Source organism: Meriones unguiculatus, chromosome 18 (assembly GCF_030254825.1).
Source record: "Meriones unguiculatus strain TT.TT164.6M chromosome 18, Bangor_MerUng_6.1, whole genome shotgun sequence".
NCBI lineage: Eukaryota > Metazoa > Chordata > Mammalia > Rodentia > Muridae > Meriones > Meriones unguiculatus.
This window is the reverse complement of record NC_083365.1, coordinates 24476528-24492899: the sequence shown is the minus strand read 5'-3', so window position 1 is coordinate 24492899 and position 16372 is coordinate 24476528. Positions and strand designations below refer to the sequence as shown.

At 44.8% G+C, this 16372-nt stretch overlaps 1 long non-coding RNA gene across 1 annotated transcript; it reads left to right on the top strand.

Annotated features, from left to right (window-relative positions):
- The first annotated feature begins 5923 nt into the window (after positions 1–5923).
- On the top strand, positions 5924–15817 carry LOC132648979 (uncharacterized). Its single transcript, XR_009587370.1, has 2 exons — positions 5924–6995; positions 15056–15817. It is a non-coding gene; the product is annotated as an uncharacterized LOC132648979 (long non-coding RNA).
- Positions 15818–16372: the final 555 nt, after the last annotated feature.

The following is a 16372-nucleotide window of genomic DNA, read 5'->3' as shown; positions in this document are numbered from 1 at the left end:
ACTGAACGTAGGTGACGCCATCTTTGCAGTGGTGGCTCACATCTTTCATGAGCACAGACCCAGTTTCCAGTTCCCAGCAGACAACCAGACCATCCCCCTTTCCCTACAACCAAGGCTAACTCTTCCACTCTCGTTCTACCTGCAGTCTAAGGTTTCTATGTTTTATTGTGGTTGGCAACAATGAGTTTGTGATGTGAAAAGGACTTAAAATTCAAATTTCGTTGCCTTTTTGAATGAAATTTCACTTCATTCAGAGCTGGCATTGCCGGATGTGCGATTGTGTTGACTGGATGTGTTGAATTAGGCATTCACCGTGGAGTAGTACTGGGTGTAAATCACAGACGCTCTACAGCCCACGAAGCACTCTCCGGACTTTTAGAGATTTCATTTTAAAGTTGTGTGTGTGTGTGTGTGTGTAATATATGTTCCTTGGGGGGGGGTATGCATGTACATGCTCAGAGTTGACATGTGTCTTTTTTTTTATATATTCATTTCTGCATTTATTTGTTTGTTTAGACAGGATCATTCGGTGACCCTGAAGCTCAGAGATCCTGGTAGGCTTCCTGGCCAGGGAGCTTCCAGAATCCACCTCCAGTAATCTGTTCCTGTTCCCCAGTGCAGATTTTTAAAGGAGTGTTCTGCTGTTAACCTGCACAGCTTAGGAACTGAGCAGACCGGGGTGACATGGAGTCAAGTTTGGCATGCTCGTCTGAGTAGCACAGCCCACCATCTTCTCTCTGTTGAACTTCTGGTATTTGTTAAATTCCAGGCAGTAGCTCAATGTGCAACTTTCTAGTCCCTCTCTGAAGAGCTGCCCTGGGTCCCTGCTAGAGTAGACATTTCTGACTCAACCTCTCACTCCACCCCTTTCGGTTTCAATGCCCAGAATTGAGTGTGGAGGGAGGGCAGCTGAGGAGGGTGCCTGGTGTGGCTTCGTTCCCTCTTGGAGAGGGAGCATGAGGGGACTGGGCCATTTTCATCGTGAAACTGTCCTTGCACGTTTTCCTTGAGCCAAGGGGCCTCTGAGGTTGAGGTGATGTGCTTGTCTGCAGAACCAGACTGTCACGTTAGCACAGTGGGGACACGCTGAGCAACAGCGTTCGGCAAGCCTTCATATGGCCATTCGGGGGCTGCGGATAGAGCTCAGCATCGGCCGTAAGCGTAAGGTAAGGACCCGAGAGTGGATACTCAGCCCCGGTATAAAAGGCCAGGGGTAGCCATGTGTACCTCTGTGGGGTCCTGGGTGACGCAACCAAAGCACAAAACCGAAACAAAAACCTACTGAGCTCCAAGTTCAGGGAGAGACTCTCGGGAGCGATCGAGGAGTACACCCTGCAGACTTTTTCTGGTCTCTTCACATGCGTTCACACACACATGCATACATGTACTACACACAATTGTCATTTAACATTTTTTTTTTTTTTTAATGAGGGCTGACAGGATGGCTTACTGGGTCAAAACACTTGACGTGCAAGTGTCGCATCCTGAGTTTGATCCCTGAAACCCATGCAAAGATAGAAGTTGATTGCTGACCTCCACTTGTATTTGTGGTACTAGCCTCACACACACACATAATAATAATAAATAGTCCTTTCGGAGGCTTGAGATAAAGTTAGTGGAATAGAACTTTCTAGATCAAACAAGCATTTGATCCCTAGCATTGAAAAAAAAAAAAAAACAAAAAATAAAACAAAACTTGAAAATAATATAGTAATTACTAGGGAGCCTGAGTATCTATTGGATTGGTGCTTGTTTTACTCGACTGGAACCCTGGCTCTCCCTCCAGCTTGCTCTTCCGGCCTCAGCAAAATAAGTGCCTTGCTAGAAACTGAGAGCCAATGTTCTCTCAAACCTCAGAGAGTTTAGGGTTTCATAATGGGCTTAGCAGCTGCAGGTTTTTGAGGATGTGCCCAGAAATACACATAGCAATTGGATCAAGATTTTGAATGCAAGAATCTTTAAATGCGGGATGACTAGAAATGATGAAAATCTTGTTGAGGACAGAATGAAAAGCTGGATGTGAATATGCTTTGAATGTGAAGCCCTGCCTAGATAGAAGAGTGAAATACCGTTTTCAACAGCTCCCTCTTTCCTAAACAGAAATGAGTATTTTGTAGCCATGCTTGCTCAAAGAGGAGAACAAGCACTGAGAAAATGTTCTCTCCAGAGAGTGCGTAAGAATAGAACAATCAGCCCCGCCCGCTGGTCTGAGACTTCAGCTAGGGATAGACTTCCACATTCGTCTGTTCCTCCTGCATCCTGGGTGCCCGGACTACCCCCTTAATCTGTTCCCTGGACCTCCACATCTGCTCCAGTGGTTTCTCATTGTCCATAGGGCAAAATCACAACCTTGTGTTGGGGCTGCCTGGACACAGCGCCCTTCTCGGCCTTCATTCCCACACCTTGTCCCTCTGGCCACTGCTCATGAGCTCGCCATGCCTGACAACTGCCACTCCTGGCTGTTCCTGACCTGCCATGAGCCTTTCAGGTAGTTACCACGTCACCTTCCTACGAAAGCCTTCCCGGGATGCTCCGGCTAGCAACCATGTCTGCACGCAGCACTGTGTGTGTTCTTGATTCTTACTAAAGAATGTGACTACTTCATAGTCATAAATTAAGCTCTGAGACCAACTTCAGGTTTATCCCCCTAGTTCCTAAGCTCAATGCATATGTTTAAAGGAATGACTAGTACCAGGGCCTGCCAACGTGGGCCACATTTGCACCAAAACTATGAGGGTGCCCTGGGTCGTCATTTGTACCCTGGTAACATCCTCCGCCCAGACAAGCTCTAGGTGAGGAGACTACCATCATGCCTTGCAAGAAGCTCGCAACTGAGACCGCAGGCTATGCTACACATCTGAGCAAGTGGCTTAAGGGAGGTCCTGTGGGAGGTATTTCTATCACGTTGCAGAGGGAGGAGAGATAGTTATGTTTCTGAGGTCTCAGGCCTGGATCAGGAAACCACGGAGGTAGGTCCTGACAGGCAGGAAATGGCTGAAGCTTCTAGACACTGGCAGTCTCTCCAATATGCAGGTCACTCAGCTTCTGGTTTTCATCAGTGGCAGTGCCCACTTAGCAGGCAATAGCGGCACTGGAATGGATGGTATTGTGGGTGAGAGAGTTGAGGAAAGGGCATGCCTCCAGACTGCAGGACCCAGCTGCTTCTTCAGAATGGGGGCTGGTTTTCTGCATGTTCATTACCTATTTGGAGATCCTGCTTGGAAACAGGGCATCTTCCCAGTAGTCATTAGGCTGGCATGGAGTCCTATACGTAAAAACCAAAAGAGAGAAAATAAGTAGTCAGGGAATAATTACTTGAGAATGACTAGAAAAATCATGAGCCTGGGCCAAATAAGCTCACTACAACTGTGAGAAAGGGATTGATAATTAAGACATATTTTTAAAGGTATGTGATTTTTGTCTCTGGTCATGTGTATGTGTGTGTGTTTGTACCTATGTACACATGGATGTGCACTTTTATACAAAGGCCTCAAGTTAGTAGTAATTGTCCCCTTAGTGGCTGTCCATTTTATTTACTTAGGCAGAGCTTCTGGATGTGCATGGAGATGACCAACCCTGGATAGTCTAGGTAGCCAGCTTACCTCAGATCAACTGTTTTTGCCTCCCATGTGCTGGCCTAACAGGTGAGTCACATGACTGTGTGACTTGTACATGGGTTCTGAGCATCCAAACTCCAGTCTTTCAAGAAAATGGTCCCACAGGTCGGCCGGTGTGACCGAGGCATTTTCTCAACTGAGGTTCCTCTTCTCAGATAAACCTGTGTTGAATCACGTTGATAGGAGATGAGCCAGTGTGCTCACTCCTCCATCACTCAGGGCAACGGTGCAAATCCTTTCTTTCTGCAAGTCTCTTAACGCGAAGGATGGAGCTCTGTGGTGGTTCAAACTCACTGGCCAATCCTCCTGCCCGTCCTTTGCTAGCACATGCTCTCTAAGGTGCTGGCTAACACGTGTCGCTGGTTTCATTGTCTCAGAATGAGTTCATCTGGAAACGTGGCTTTTACTTACCATCATTAACTGAAGAATTCTGGGGTCTCTGAGCTTTCGACCTCACCCTTGACTTGCAGGCTTGCCTAACCAAAGCCGCTCCCCCTTCTCCCATCTACACTGGCTGTGTCCTGATCTTTTCCATTTTCAGCTCCAGATCATTCCCAGCCCTTTCTGTCTGTCATGAAAACCCCCTACCACCCTGATCCCCACCCCTGACCCCCAACCCTGCCTGCTGGAATGCCTACCTAAGAAATGGGAAGTTGAGGATCAAGACTACTCACTGGCTTTGCATCCCTTTGGTAGGGGACATGGTTTTCTTGACTGAGGTCAGTGCTCCCCAGCAGCAGCAGTTACTTATTCAGACTTTGAGAAAATCAGCCCACTCCTCCTCGAGTGCATTGTCCCTAGGAGCTGGAAGTGGGACCTGTCTCTGCTCTGGCTTGTCCTAGGGCCACTCTGTGTGGTTCTCTTGCCCACTTTGCTCAGTTACCTAGTTACATGTACATCTGTTTCCTGTCTCATCCTGATTTATACAGACATCTCCAGGAACCCTCAAATCCAGTGTGGCACAAAGACTCCCATCATTCCACCTCCTATTCCTCCTTTTTGCAATATGTAGCACCCACGTGTACCACCTTGTTCAAGCCAGAAATGTAAGACCCAATTTCTTTATGATACTGTCCCCCCCGCCCCCCGGTCCTCAGGTTTTATGCCATTAGCTCATCTGCAATTCTCCAGCTGAAATAATGACAATGTGTAATTGTTAAGAACAGAATTTGTCTCAAGTACCATTACAGCTGCAATGAGAAATCCCCCACATTTCTCTACATAATTCTCACTTCTCAACAGCATGGATTCATGTGTTTTTGTATTGGTACAGAGGTCAGTATTTGCAAAATAGTAGGCAACCCCAAAAGGTGTATTGGGTTTATGAGTTAGTTAAAATGTGTTGATAAAGCAACCCATCATGACTATTTTTTTTAAGCAGGCCTACTTTGTAGACCAGGCTAGACTCAATGGTGTAATTCTTTTTTCTTAGCCCCCTGAACCCTGAGTCTACAAGCATGTGCTGCTGTGCTTGGCAGTGGACCCTTTGTGTTCTCATCAATTTAAAGTTTTAATAGGAAGAGTAGATCTCTCACCTGATAGTGCTGTACATTGATTACACTTTTAGCTTGCCTAGAAACAGCTCTCGGTATTCTAATTCTGTAACTTTTGGTGTGATTTCTTCTAAAGTACAAAAGGTGGGGATTAGAAAGGACTGTTTTCGGCCTTTGGGTTGTTTTTGAGCTTTTTGCAAAAGGACTGGGAAACTTACATGAACAGCTGTTATGTGACCCCTGGAAGGAAATATGCATTTTTTTAAAAAAAAGGCGAAGTATAAACAGTGAACTCACTGGGAGGTCAATTTGAGCAGAGGAAGAGGAAGGCTGGGAATAGGGCTGAGACAGGGGAATATTTCACACCAGCTCCAAAGAGCTAAGCATTTTTCCTGCTGTCTTTAAAAGAAGTTTTAGCCATTTTTGGAGAAGAGATGATTGTGGCTATTTATGAACAGCACGTTGCTAGGTGACACCACGGGACGAGCACCACGCTAACCCATCACTCACTGACTTTCAGAACTAGCAGCAAGGGGGTGCACAGGGAGGAGGAACAGAACCCAGGAAGACACCCAGAGGTACTGGAATGAGAAGCGCCTTGGGCGAGTGAGTCAGCCTTTGTTTTTCCCTCTCCATTCCAGTAAAAAGATCTATTCAGGATCTTGGGTCCAACCTACCCCTTGCTCTTTCTGTTGGGGCCTCTTGTTGCTAGCAGCACACAGCCCCCTGCCTTTTTTTTTTTTTTTTTCTGCCATGACATTTGGCCTCCTCTGGGAGAAAAACAGATCTTCTTCCTACAGAAGCCAAGTCGGGAAGTCACCAGGGAGGAAGCCGAGAAGTCAGACTCCCCGTGCGATGTCTGAGAACGTCTTCTTCTAAGTCTGTACCCCTGCATCGTGGGAATGTGTGGGAGGGCCATGCATCTGCGCTTGCGTGTGGAAGCCAGGGCTGCAAGAACGGTACCGTGAGTGACAAGGCTGCCTTCATCAAATGACAGTCTGCCCAGCGCACCTCAGCAGTAACTTAAATACAACAAGTATATGTGTACTTTGAGAAAACATCAGTCACCATTTTGAAATTCATCCACAGAACACTAGCCTCCTAAGGTCTGTTTGCCTCTAAAACATTCACTTGGCTTCTAAATGGCCAGGATCCAGTGTAGCTAGCAGCAGCAAATGGCCACCACAAGAGGTTAGTTAGCATCCTGAGGGTGTGGAGGATTTGTGAATGGAAGCAGGACAGTGTGCGGTCACTGTGTCTCAGTCGCTTTGGGGGCCAAAAGTATAGTACAGTTCTAAGACAGACAATGAGCCACACTGGAAGCATTTACTGGAAACAGGACTTTCCACCCACTCATTTCTGTGAGGCCATGGTGAGTCTAACACCCCTCCTAGTGGCTGTAACTTTCCTTTTGCCATTGTACCATTTCCCTTGGAGGACCAGCTCATGCATTCTCTCTCGGGCTGTCCCAGGCTTCCCTGCGGGTGTCCCTGTCATCCTTTCTACAGCTCTCCACATCTGAGGAGTTGGCATCAGGGAGCCTAGTCCTCCAAGGCCACTGTTGCCTGGAGGCACTGCAGACCACCTTGTGTGAAACTGTGAAGGACACTCCGTCACCCAGCCTCCACTTTCCAAGTGCTAGAATTATAGGCTTACACCCTGAAAGTCAGTTGTTATGTAGTCCTGAAGATCCAAACCAGGGCCCAACGTGTGCAAAGTGAATGCTCTGCCGACTGAGCTGTTTCCTAGCTCCAGGAAAGTGTTCTACAATGGGAGAGTTCAAATCTCTGTGAAGCACTTGACTCCTCTCCTTTGGGTGACAACCTCCAACGAGTGGGGTGATTTCTCACAAGCTCCCCAAAGCCGTTAGCAAAGCTTGAAGCAAGTAAGTGAATGCACTCACACTTGATGCCTTTAAATCTACCACAAATTGGCTTGGCTGATGCTCACAGTACCCTGCCTTTGGTTGGCCGATAACAGTCTGGTTTGCCCAGACATCTCTGCCAGATTGCTACCGCTGTCCTGTCAGTTCTTCATTCGATCGTCAGACATTCCCCTGCTTCTTTTCATGCTTTTGTCTACGTGTGTTTGTCGTCATTCTATGAGCCAGAAGCTTCTCCTTTCCGTATTCACTTACTAATCATTTCATGCTGGAAGTGTAGACTCATGGTTCCTCCCAGGTCTTAACATACCCTTTGTTATCACCACCATCATAGTTTGTTCTTTTAACCCAAATTTAGTCTGCATGAGCCCATTCCATTAGCTTCCATCACAGGCCCATCAGTGGTTGTGTGTCCCTGCCTTCTCAGGGACAGGTGTACACACGTGCATTCGCACCGTGCTCATACGTCTGTCTTCCGTCTCGTCTGTCTGTCGTTCCGTTTGGCTGACCGTCTACTATCTTAAGATCCAGTTGTCTACCAATTTTTTAAAAACACACACAAAACACAAGCTCATTCTTTTTTATTTAATTTAGGTTTGTTTATCATTTCATTATTACTGTTGTGTGGTGTGTGTGTGTGTGTGTGTGTGTGTGTGTGTGTGTGTGTGTGTACAGATGTGTGAATGCCACAGAGAACAAGTGGAGATCAGAGGACAGCTTTCTGGAATCCATCCCCTCTGCACCATGAGGGCTGATAATTGAACTCAGGTCATCTGACTCGCCCAGCAAGGGCCGTTACCTGCTGAGCCACTCGCCAACCTGAAACAAGCTCATTCTGTGCAGTCTGCCACTATGTTTATGCCCGTTCATTCACGGAGAGAGGTTTATAGCCCACTGGCCTGTGCTCAGTCTTCCTCCATTCCACTCAGCATCCTTTGGCCCTCTGCCCGCTAGCATGCTGTTCTCAGTGACATCGTTTTCAGACCCGTTCCTCTGGCACTGAGGGATACCAGGTACATCTTACGCTTCCCGCTTCCTGTTCCCCAGCCTTTGAAAGTCTTTGGATTGAACTAGGAGAGGTCAGGGAAAAAAAGGTGGGAGAAGGGGAGTCAGAGGAGATGAGAGGAAAAGGAAAGGAGAGAGTGAGGGGCTTTACATTCCTTTAGAAAAAGAATTCCACAGAAATAATTATTCTCTAGTAATCCAGGTCTGGAGAGGGCTTTAGCCTATCACTTCTGGAGTTCGCAAGGATAGATCCAAATGCTTTTGAACTTGCAGTTGCTACAAATGCTCTTTGACTTTAGATGGGATTATGTCCTGATGGATCCATTATACACTGAAACTGTGCTGTTGAAAATACACGCAGCCTATGAACGTCATCGTGATGTAAACCAGCCTACCTCGACTCACTCAGAACACTTCTGCTAGCCTAGAGTCAGCAAACTGTACCGAACATAAAGCATGCTTTAGAATAAACGTTGAATATCTCATGAGATATGTGTGTTGACATGAAAACCAGTATGGTCATTTCCATAGTAAGTGTTGTTAGCTTGACACTCTAAAATTACCTGCGAGGTGGAACTCTGCCATGCCTCTGTGTGTGTGGCGGGGATGGGGGGTATCTTGATTACGGCTATTGATATGGGACATAATTACTATTTTAATTATGTAAGTTAGGGACTGTCTGTAAAGAGCAGGTACTGTTGCTCTAAAGGACTGTGGACCATCCACGCAGTAAACAGTGACTGGCTAGGAGAGGAGAAGAAAATAACACACCATTTTGGTACTTTTGTTTTTAATAGAAAATCGGAAAAATTGTGTGTTTCAATTATTTATTGTTCAGTGAGGATTGGCAACATTACCATATATAAACCAGGCTAACAAATAGTATTCTTCAGCTTTAAAAAAAAACTAAGCCTTTGTGGAATGGGCAAAAGAAGTTCGCAGGCTCCTCTAAAGAAGTTTAAGATAGGAGTCCATGTTTTCATTCACGAAATGTTATGGCAGTACCTTAAAATCAACCCAAAGAACTAAAGACTCAAACTCATTTCTCCATCCTCCGTAAGCCTCCACCCTGCATTGCTATTTCAAATATTGCCAACATGATTAAGCTATAAAAACCAGCAATCCAAACGTAACGAGAAACCTTTACATTCTTTCCAGCTGTTTGAATTTATATTCTAAAATTGTCAATTCAGCAGCACATTCAATTTCTCTAAGCCCCAAGAGTATATAGAAGATGCTTTGTTATTAATAGAATATTTCAAAAATTAGCATTTGGCAATCCTTTGCTACATTAATGTCTGAAGTGATTCATAGAGACTGGCGTGGCAATGACCTAATCTGGGTTGTGATATTAGAAGATAGTGCTGGCAATATGAATGTCTTAGCTTCCTTTCTGTTGCCGTGATAAAATGACACACACACACACCCCCTCCAAGGAAGGAAGGGCTCACAATTCCAGATTACAATCCATCAGTAAAAATATTTATTGTCAAATTGGCAGGAACTTGAAGCAGCCAGTCACATCCTGTCCACAATCGAGGGCAGCGAGCAATGGACCGATTGCCTGCTGGTCTGTCCTCAGCTGAGTCTGTCCCATTCAAGCACCCGGGAGCCCGGCTTACAAAGTGGTGCCCCTCAGGGTGGGCCTTCCCACTTCAGTCAACCCAGTTGAGAACAAGCCCTCACAGACCTGCTGCCAAGCCAACCCAGATGACTCGTCACTGAGACTCCTTCTCTGGGTGATTCCACACGCATGCGATCGACCGTCAGAATGAACCACTGCAGTGAAGATTTAAAAGAACAAATTATGTAGAGTGGGAAGTTGCTATTCGGTTCAGTCAGGGGCAGGTAAACTGTGGCCCGTTTGTAAAACTGGCCCTCTACTTGTTCCTGGGAAAGCTTAGTTAGGAGGCAGCCATGCGTGCCTGTTTCCTTATGGGCTGTCTGAGGTTACTTTGTGCCATGACGGCATGGCTTTATATGTATGACAGAAAGTAAAAGCATCCCAGAAGGCTTAAATATTTACTCTCTGTCATTTTATAGAAAGGTTTGCAAAAAGAAAAAAAAAAGAAAGAAAGGTTTGCTGTGAGTTCTCTGAGTTAGCAGATGCAAGTGTATCCATTATTTGTTCTGGAATGCTTTAGTAATGCCATGTACAAAATCTATTTGTGTGAATCTTTATGCGTAGCTGCTTAGACGAAATAATATTTCAATAGTGAGTGTTTTAAAGTCAAAAGAAACCTGTGTGACCACAAAGCAGCCTCAGAAAGGGGTTGGCTGCTATGACCCAGACAACGAGAGAAAGGTTGCTGGAATTGCCAGCACAGTGCTGCGTTTGAGGCACATTCCACACATCACTCCCAGGCTGCTCCAAGGACGGGTGAGGCACACATCTATACAGGGCCACCAGCTGTCATCAGTGAGGTGAATTTTGTACGAGGGAAGCCTGATTAAATACACATTATGCTTCACAGGATGTCTTAGGCAGCCCATGTCAAAGAACTTGAACTTGAAGCTTTGTGTCTGGTACCAGCATGGAGAATGGTCATTCTGTTCACAGATGTTTCTTCTTCTGCCCGTCTTCTCTCGCCTTCTCCGTAGCACTCTCTGTCTGTCTCTTTAAGCTGCAGTCTAAACATTTCCCTCTGATCTACATCGAGCTTACACCGTTTTTGAAGCCGTGCCTAATTTGACGTTCAGTCCCTTCCTTGAAGTCTTACTTGAGGTTTGCCCTGATTATTTTATGCCTCCTAATTCTCTGCTAATATTCTCAGAGTTGTCTTTTAATTACTTGAGTGTATTAGTCGTATGGATTTTAAGTTCGTAGCTAATAACCCCATTATCTGGATCCCTTGTGCATTTATACCTATCTTCTGTTCTTGAAGGCACAGTAATTCTTCCATGAGACTCTGACATTGAACAGACCTCAGTCTCTGCCTTATGTTCTCCTCTTTTAACAAGGTAGCCTTTTGCTTAAGAAGGGGTGCAAGCAATGAGGGGTAGTAGTTAGAGGTCACATTGACTCAAATGGGGATTGAAGAGATTAGGAGCTGGGCTTTAGTTATTAAGAAGACCTACCCAGCTATGATGATTCTTGTCTGTGTGATGGAAGGGAGAACCACTAGGCAGATGAGCCTCAAAACAGGCCTGTGGGGGAATACATTGAATAAGTTAATTGATGTAGGAAGACCCATCCACTGTGGTCCTGGATGGTACAGATGAAAAAGGGGAGGTGGGCCGCAGCTCACAGTCACCGTCTGTGATTCCTGACTGTAGGTGTGATGTGAGAGGGGCTTTGAGCTCCATTACCATGCCTTCCTCACTATGTGAGCCAAAATAAACCCTGTTTCTTTAAGCTGCCTTTGTTAAATATCTTATCACACCAACACAAAAGTAACTGGACTTACAGAATAAATGACCATGTATATATAGGGGGTTGATTAGCATGGCTTACAGGTATCCACCTAATCCAACTATAGCCATCTATCCAACAGAAGGTCCAAGAACACAGTAGTTGTTCAGCCTACAAGGCCGGATGTCTCAACTGGTCTTCAGTATGCGTTGGAATCCCGAAGAAGTAGGCTCCAATGCCGGTGGAGGAATGGACTTGCCATTGAGAGTGAGATCAACAGCAAACATGCAAAGAGAGAGAGAGAGAGAGAGAGAGAGAGAGAGAGAGAGAGAGCTTCCTTCTTCCACGTCCTCTATATAAGCCTCCAGCAGAAGATGTGGCCCAGATTGAAGGTGGACCATCCCATATCAAAAATTCTGGATCAGAGGTGTATCTGTCCACTTCAAACCATCTGGAGTAAAGTAGGTCTTCCCATTTCAAATGATTTAATTAAGAAACATTTCTTCACATCTGTACCCAATGACCTGGATTTCACTTCATTGCAGATGTGATCAAGTTGACAACCAAGAATAACCATTACAGTAACTAAGCCACTGGCTTACCCCTAGACTCTACTGTCTCAAGTACGATGGCCGATGGCCGATGGCCAGCAGAGCTGAGGGCTTGTTTAATTTTGTTTAATCCTTTTCGCCTGTTCTTTTTAGAGGGAGAAGCAGGTCTTTCTGCAGTGCTTGATCCCCCAACCTGCACTCAGTGAGCTTCCTCAGACTTTTAGATTGAAATGTATTTCGCTTTTTTTTCCCCTTAAACGGTGACATAGGAAAATACTTCTGATACAACCTAGTCCAACAAAGCTGGAAGGAAAACTTCACTGAAAGGATAAAGTGTGAACATTTTTATTTAATATCAAATACGCCTACTACTGTTGCTGTTTTCTCTGCCATATAGGTATGGATGGTACATTGGTACAGAACATTCTTGAGCTGAACTACGGTTTTAAGGTGAAGGTGAAGTCTAACAGAGATAGGAGCCATTTATTTTTTATAAGTGCAATGGAGAGAGAAACTTGCAAAGGAGCAGCATGTGTGTGTGTGTGTATATATATATATATATATATATATATATAAATGTTGTATGTATGTATACATGTCTGTGTGTATTCCTGTGCCCATGTAGATGTACATCATATATACATGAAGGCCGAAGATTAAAGATGTCTTTTCTTCCTGAGTCTTCTCCCCTCCTTTATTTATTTACTTATTTGAGATGATCTTCGTGAGAGGCTGAAGCTTACCATTGGTTGAATGTCTAGCCAGTGAGCTCTAGAATCTTTCTGTCTCTTCCTGTCCTGTGCTGGGGTACAGATGTGGGGACAACCCTGCATAGCTTTTAAGCAGATCCTGGGAATTCCAGCCTGGGTCCTCATGCTCGTGAAGCCACTACTTTCCCCTGCTGAGGTATCTCCCAACCTGCAAAGACATTCCATCGAAAGCAGTTCCATCCTTCCATGGTTCCACTGCTGCAGAAGATGCTGCTCTAGCTCCCATGGAACCTTCCAGGATGGGCCTTTCCCAGGCTAGCTTCTCCAAACATGCCAGGCTAGTTCCATGGGACCCTCTTATGCTGAGCAAGCGCCTACAAACACCCCCATGCCTACCTAGCTCCTATAAATCCTCCTGTACTGGGCTAGCTCCTATGAGCTTTCCCATGCCAGGCTAGCTCCTAAGAAATCTCTTATCTGCACAACTATTAGACAGTAGGATTTAGAGCTTTCTAATTGATTTAAGTTTTCTAGCTGGAAAAAAAAATTACAGGAACCTTGAAGCTATTTGCTAAAAATAAAACAATGTAACACCTCCTCCATTGCCTAACAGCAGCAGAAATGGAAACTTAATTCAGTTCTCCACTACAGGCCTACTCCTGATGCCCCTGCCATTCGCGTAGTTGGGATTTGCAAAGATATGACCCATAGTTGTAGTTTAATGGACACAAGCAAAGAAGCTTGTGCATTTGGGTTTACATATCTTTTTTTTAATTTTTTCTAATTATAGCAACTATTGTGATCAAGTATAAAAATAAATTGAATGTAGGACTAAATATTTGAAGTGCATTCAGCCACTTAGTCATTAAAAGTTTGCTAAGAAGATAAACAGAGATTTTTGTGCTGTATGAATGTTTTGGAACATTTTCTTTGTAACATGTGACTGAGAACACGCATAATTGAATATTGTAGTAGACATATTAAAAAACAAAGCAAAACAAAACAAAAACATGCCAATACACAAGGACCAATCCTCAAAAGTTCTTGCTGATGGGTATGTGATCAAAATCCTGCTTCTCTAGGGATATATCTGAGGCAGTATATACTGAAACACACACACACACACACACACACACACACACATCTATACACATATTTTTTTTTTTTTTCAAGACAAAATAAACCCCAAACTATTCTTTTCAAAAAGAGTTAGCTTTCATTTGAACTGCAGAGTCTGGCAGAAATCGGAGCCTCTGCTTCAAAGGCCTTCTCTTTTTTGTTTTCAGGAAGGCATTGGGGTTTGCACAAAGCTCCCCGGAGGCAAGAACTTCTTGCCGCCATTCTTTGGCAGTTGGGAACACAAGTTGTAGGTGTTTTACACTCTGCTTTTCTCATCTGTGGGAGGGGGTGACGGCCGTATTTGACTTCCTTTCTGACAGTCGACAACTGAACATCTCTCTGGTTTGTGCTCACTTGTCCCCTAGCCCTTCTGGATGTCTCCGTGAAAACCCAAACACCCACCCGCTCCTCACCCTGGGAACCAAAGCTGAGCAGCCCTGGTGGAACCGAGTGGCCCTGATGACAAGGCCAGTGAGAGGTCCTTGCCAGGGCTTTTCATCACTTCGCGGTTCTTGTTCTCTGCTGTTCTTGTAAATACTCCGAACCATTCAATAGTCCTTCAGACCAAATGTTTTTCTGTCTAAGTGATCCGGCGTCACTCTGATGCTCACACCCAAATTGGCTCACTGCAATTCTGTGTTGTTTTTTTTTGTTTGTTTGTTTTGTTTTTTCTTGTTGTTTTAGAATGATTAAACAGAAAATATTGAGTACTTTTGGAGCACATCTTGTTGAAGGGTTTTACGACCTGACTGGATGTCCGCACGCTCTGTCTGCGGGCAGAATGGTCGGGTGGTTGGCCACTTCCCTTCTGTGATCCCTTTGCAGTCAGTCTGTGGGCTCTCCTGCATGGGTCTCACCTTGTGGCGGATCTGTAACCTAGGTGGCCACACCACCCCATCAGTCCTCCATGTCTTTGGAAGGCTGATACCATCAGCTCCACGCACGTGCAGCTAGGCAGTTAACTCCGGTGGTTCAAACACAACGTGGGGACGGGGAGCCATTTTCCTGAACTCTACTTAGGTTATCCTCTGCGGGGACGCTGAGGCTTTAGTCACCTGAATCTACTGGCCATGGGACCAGCGAGGAGCAGAAAGAGACAAGGATGGAGGGGGTATTGATTATCCCACCATCTTGGGGGACCTGTGGTAACTTGACTAAAAATAGCCCTCACAGCCCCGTAGGGAGGGGCGCTATTAGGAGGTATGGCCTTACTGAAGTAGGGGTGATATTGATGGAGAAAGTGTGCAACTTGGGGTGGGCTTTGAGGTTTCAGATGCTCACGCCAGGCCCCGTGTCATTCTCTCTTCCTGATGCCTGCTGATCCAGGTGTAGAAGTTGTGGCTCCTTCTCCAGCACCACGGCTGCCTGCAGGCTGCTATGCTTCCTGCTATGATGACAATAGATCAACCCTGTGAACTGCAAGCAAGCTCTGATTAAATGTTTTCCTCTATAAGAGTTGCTGTGGCCATGGTGTCTCTTCGCGGCAACAGCAACTGTTGCTGAGACAGGACCCCATCTCCATGGACTGAAAAAGAAGATTGAACTCTGTGGTCTCGGAGCCTCCATAATTGCTGTCGTCGTATTGCAGGTGTGAGAAAATGGAGAACGGGAGGAAGCAGGAGACAGCATCCTGTCTGGGTGTTGGCGGCCCCTTTTCTGCTTCTATGCTCAGCTTTGCCTGGAGCTCTCTCTGGTCACATACTGTCCAGTCCGGAAACGGTCAGGCCTTTGTTAAGTTCAGCTTGGGAAGTACCAGGAAAAAAAAAAGCAAAACAAACAAACAAACAAACAAAAAGAAAAGCACTGCAATTTAATGGTACCTGATTTTAAAATTCTTCTTCTGGCTGCCCTCTGTTCTTTACATCCCGATCCTCTGTAGCCCGTTGCACTCTAACTAAGATCTATAGTAGCATCAAGTGCGAAACTCTCCTGATCCTTTGCAAAGACTCACTGTGATGTTGAATCCTTGTGCCAGAGAGAAGCAGAAAGATCATGAAATATTAGATAATATCTTCTTGGATATTATCTTGGATATGGAAAATAGTAATGTAATAAATATAAAGTTAAATAAAATTTTCCTGAAACAAAGGCATGCTTCTTTTTTAAAAGAACACATTGCATATGGCTGTTCTCCAGCTATAGCAGCATAGTTTACTAGTTGCAACCACAACTGGGCCAAGAAAACTAAAATTTGTATATGACTATTTAGAGAAAACATAGTTGTAGAAAATCTAAAATAATCAGCAATAACAAAAACCATCCTGGAATCAATAACTGATAGAACTAATGTTGAAAGATGTAAGAGTGACACACGAAAGACTGTCATTTTCCTGTATTACAACAATGAACAAGTGGAATTAGAGATTCAAAAACAAAATACCATTTGGACTGGTACCCTGTCTTTAAAAAATGTACCTCATGAAAGACATAAAAGCTCTATATGGGAAAACTCTAAAATCAAATGAAACAAATCAGATAACTAAATAAAAACATAATCCATGAAGAGATATTTCATGGCTAGGAAGAAAAAAAAATCATTGTAGGATGTGAGAGATTCCAAATTTGATTTATTGAGTAAGTGAGATCTCAATTAAACCCTAATAAGTCATTATGTAATATCAACAAATAGTCATAAAGTTGGTG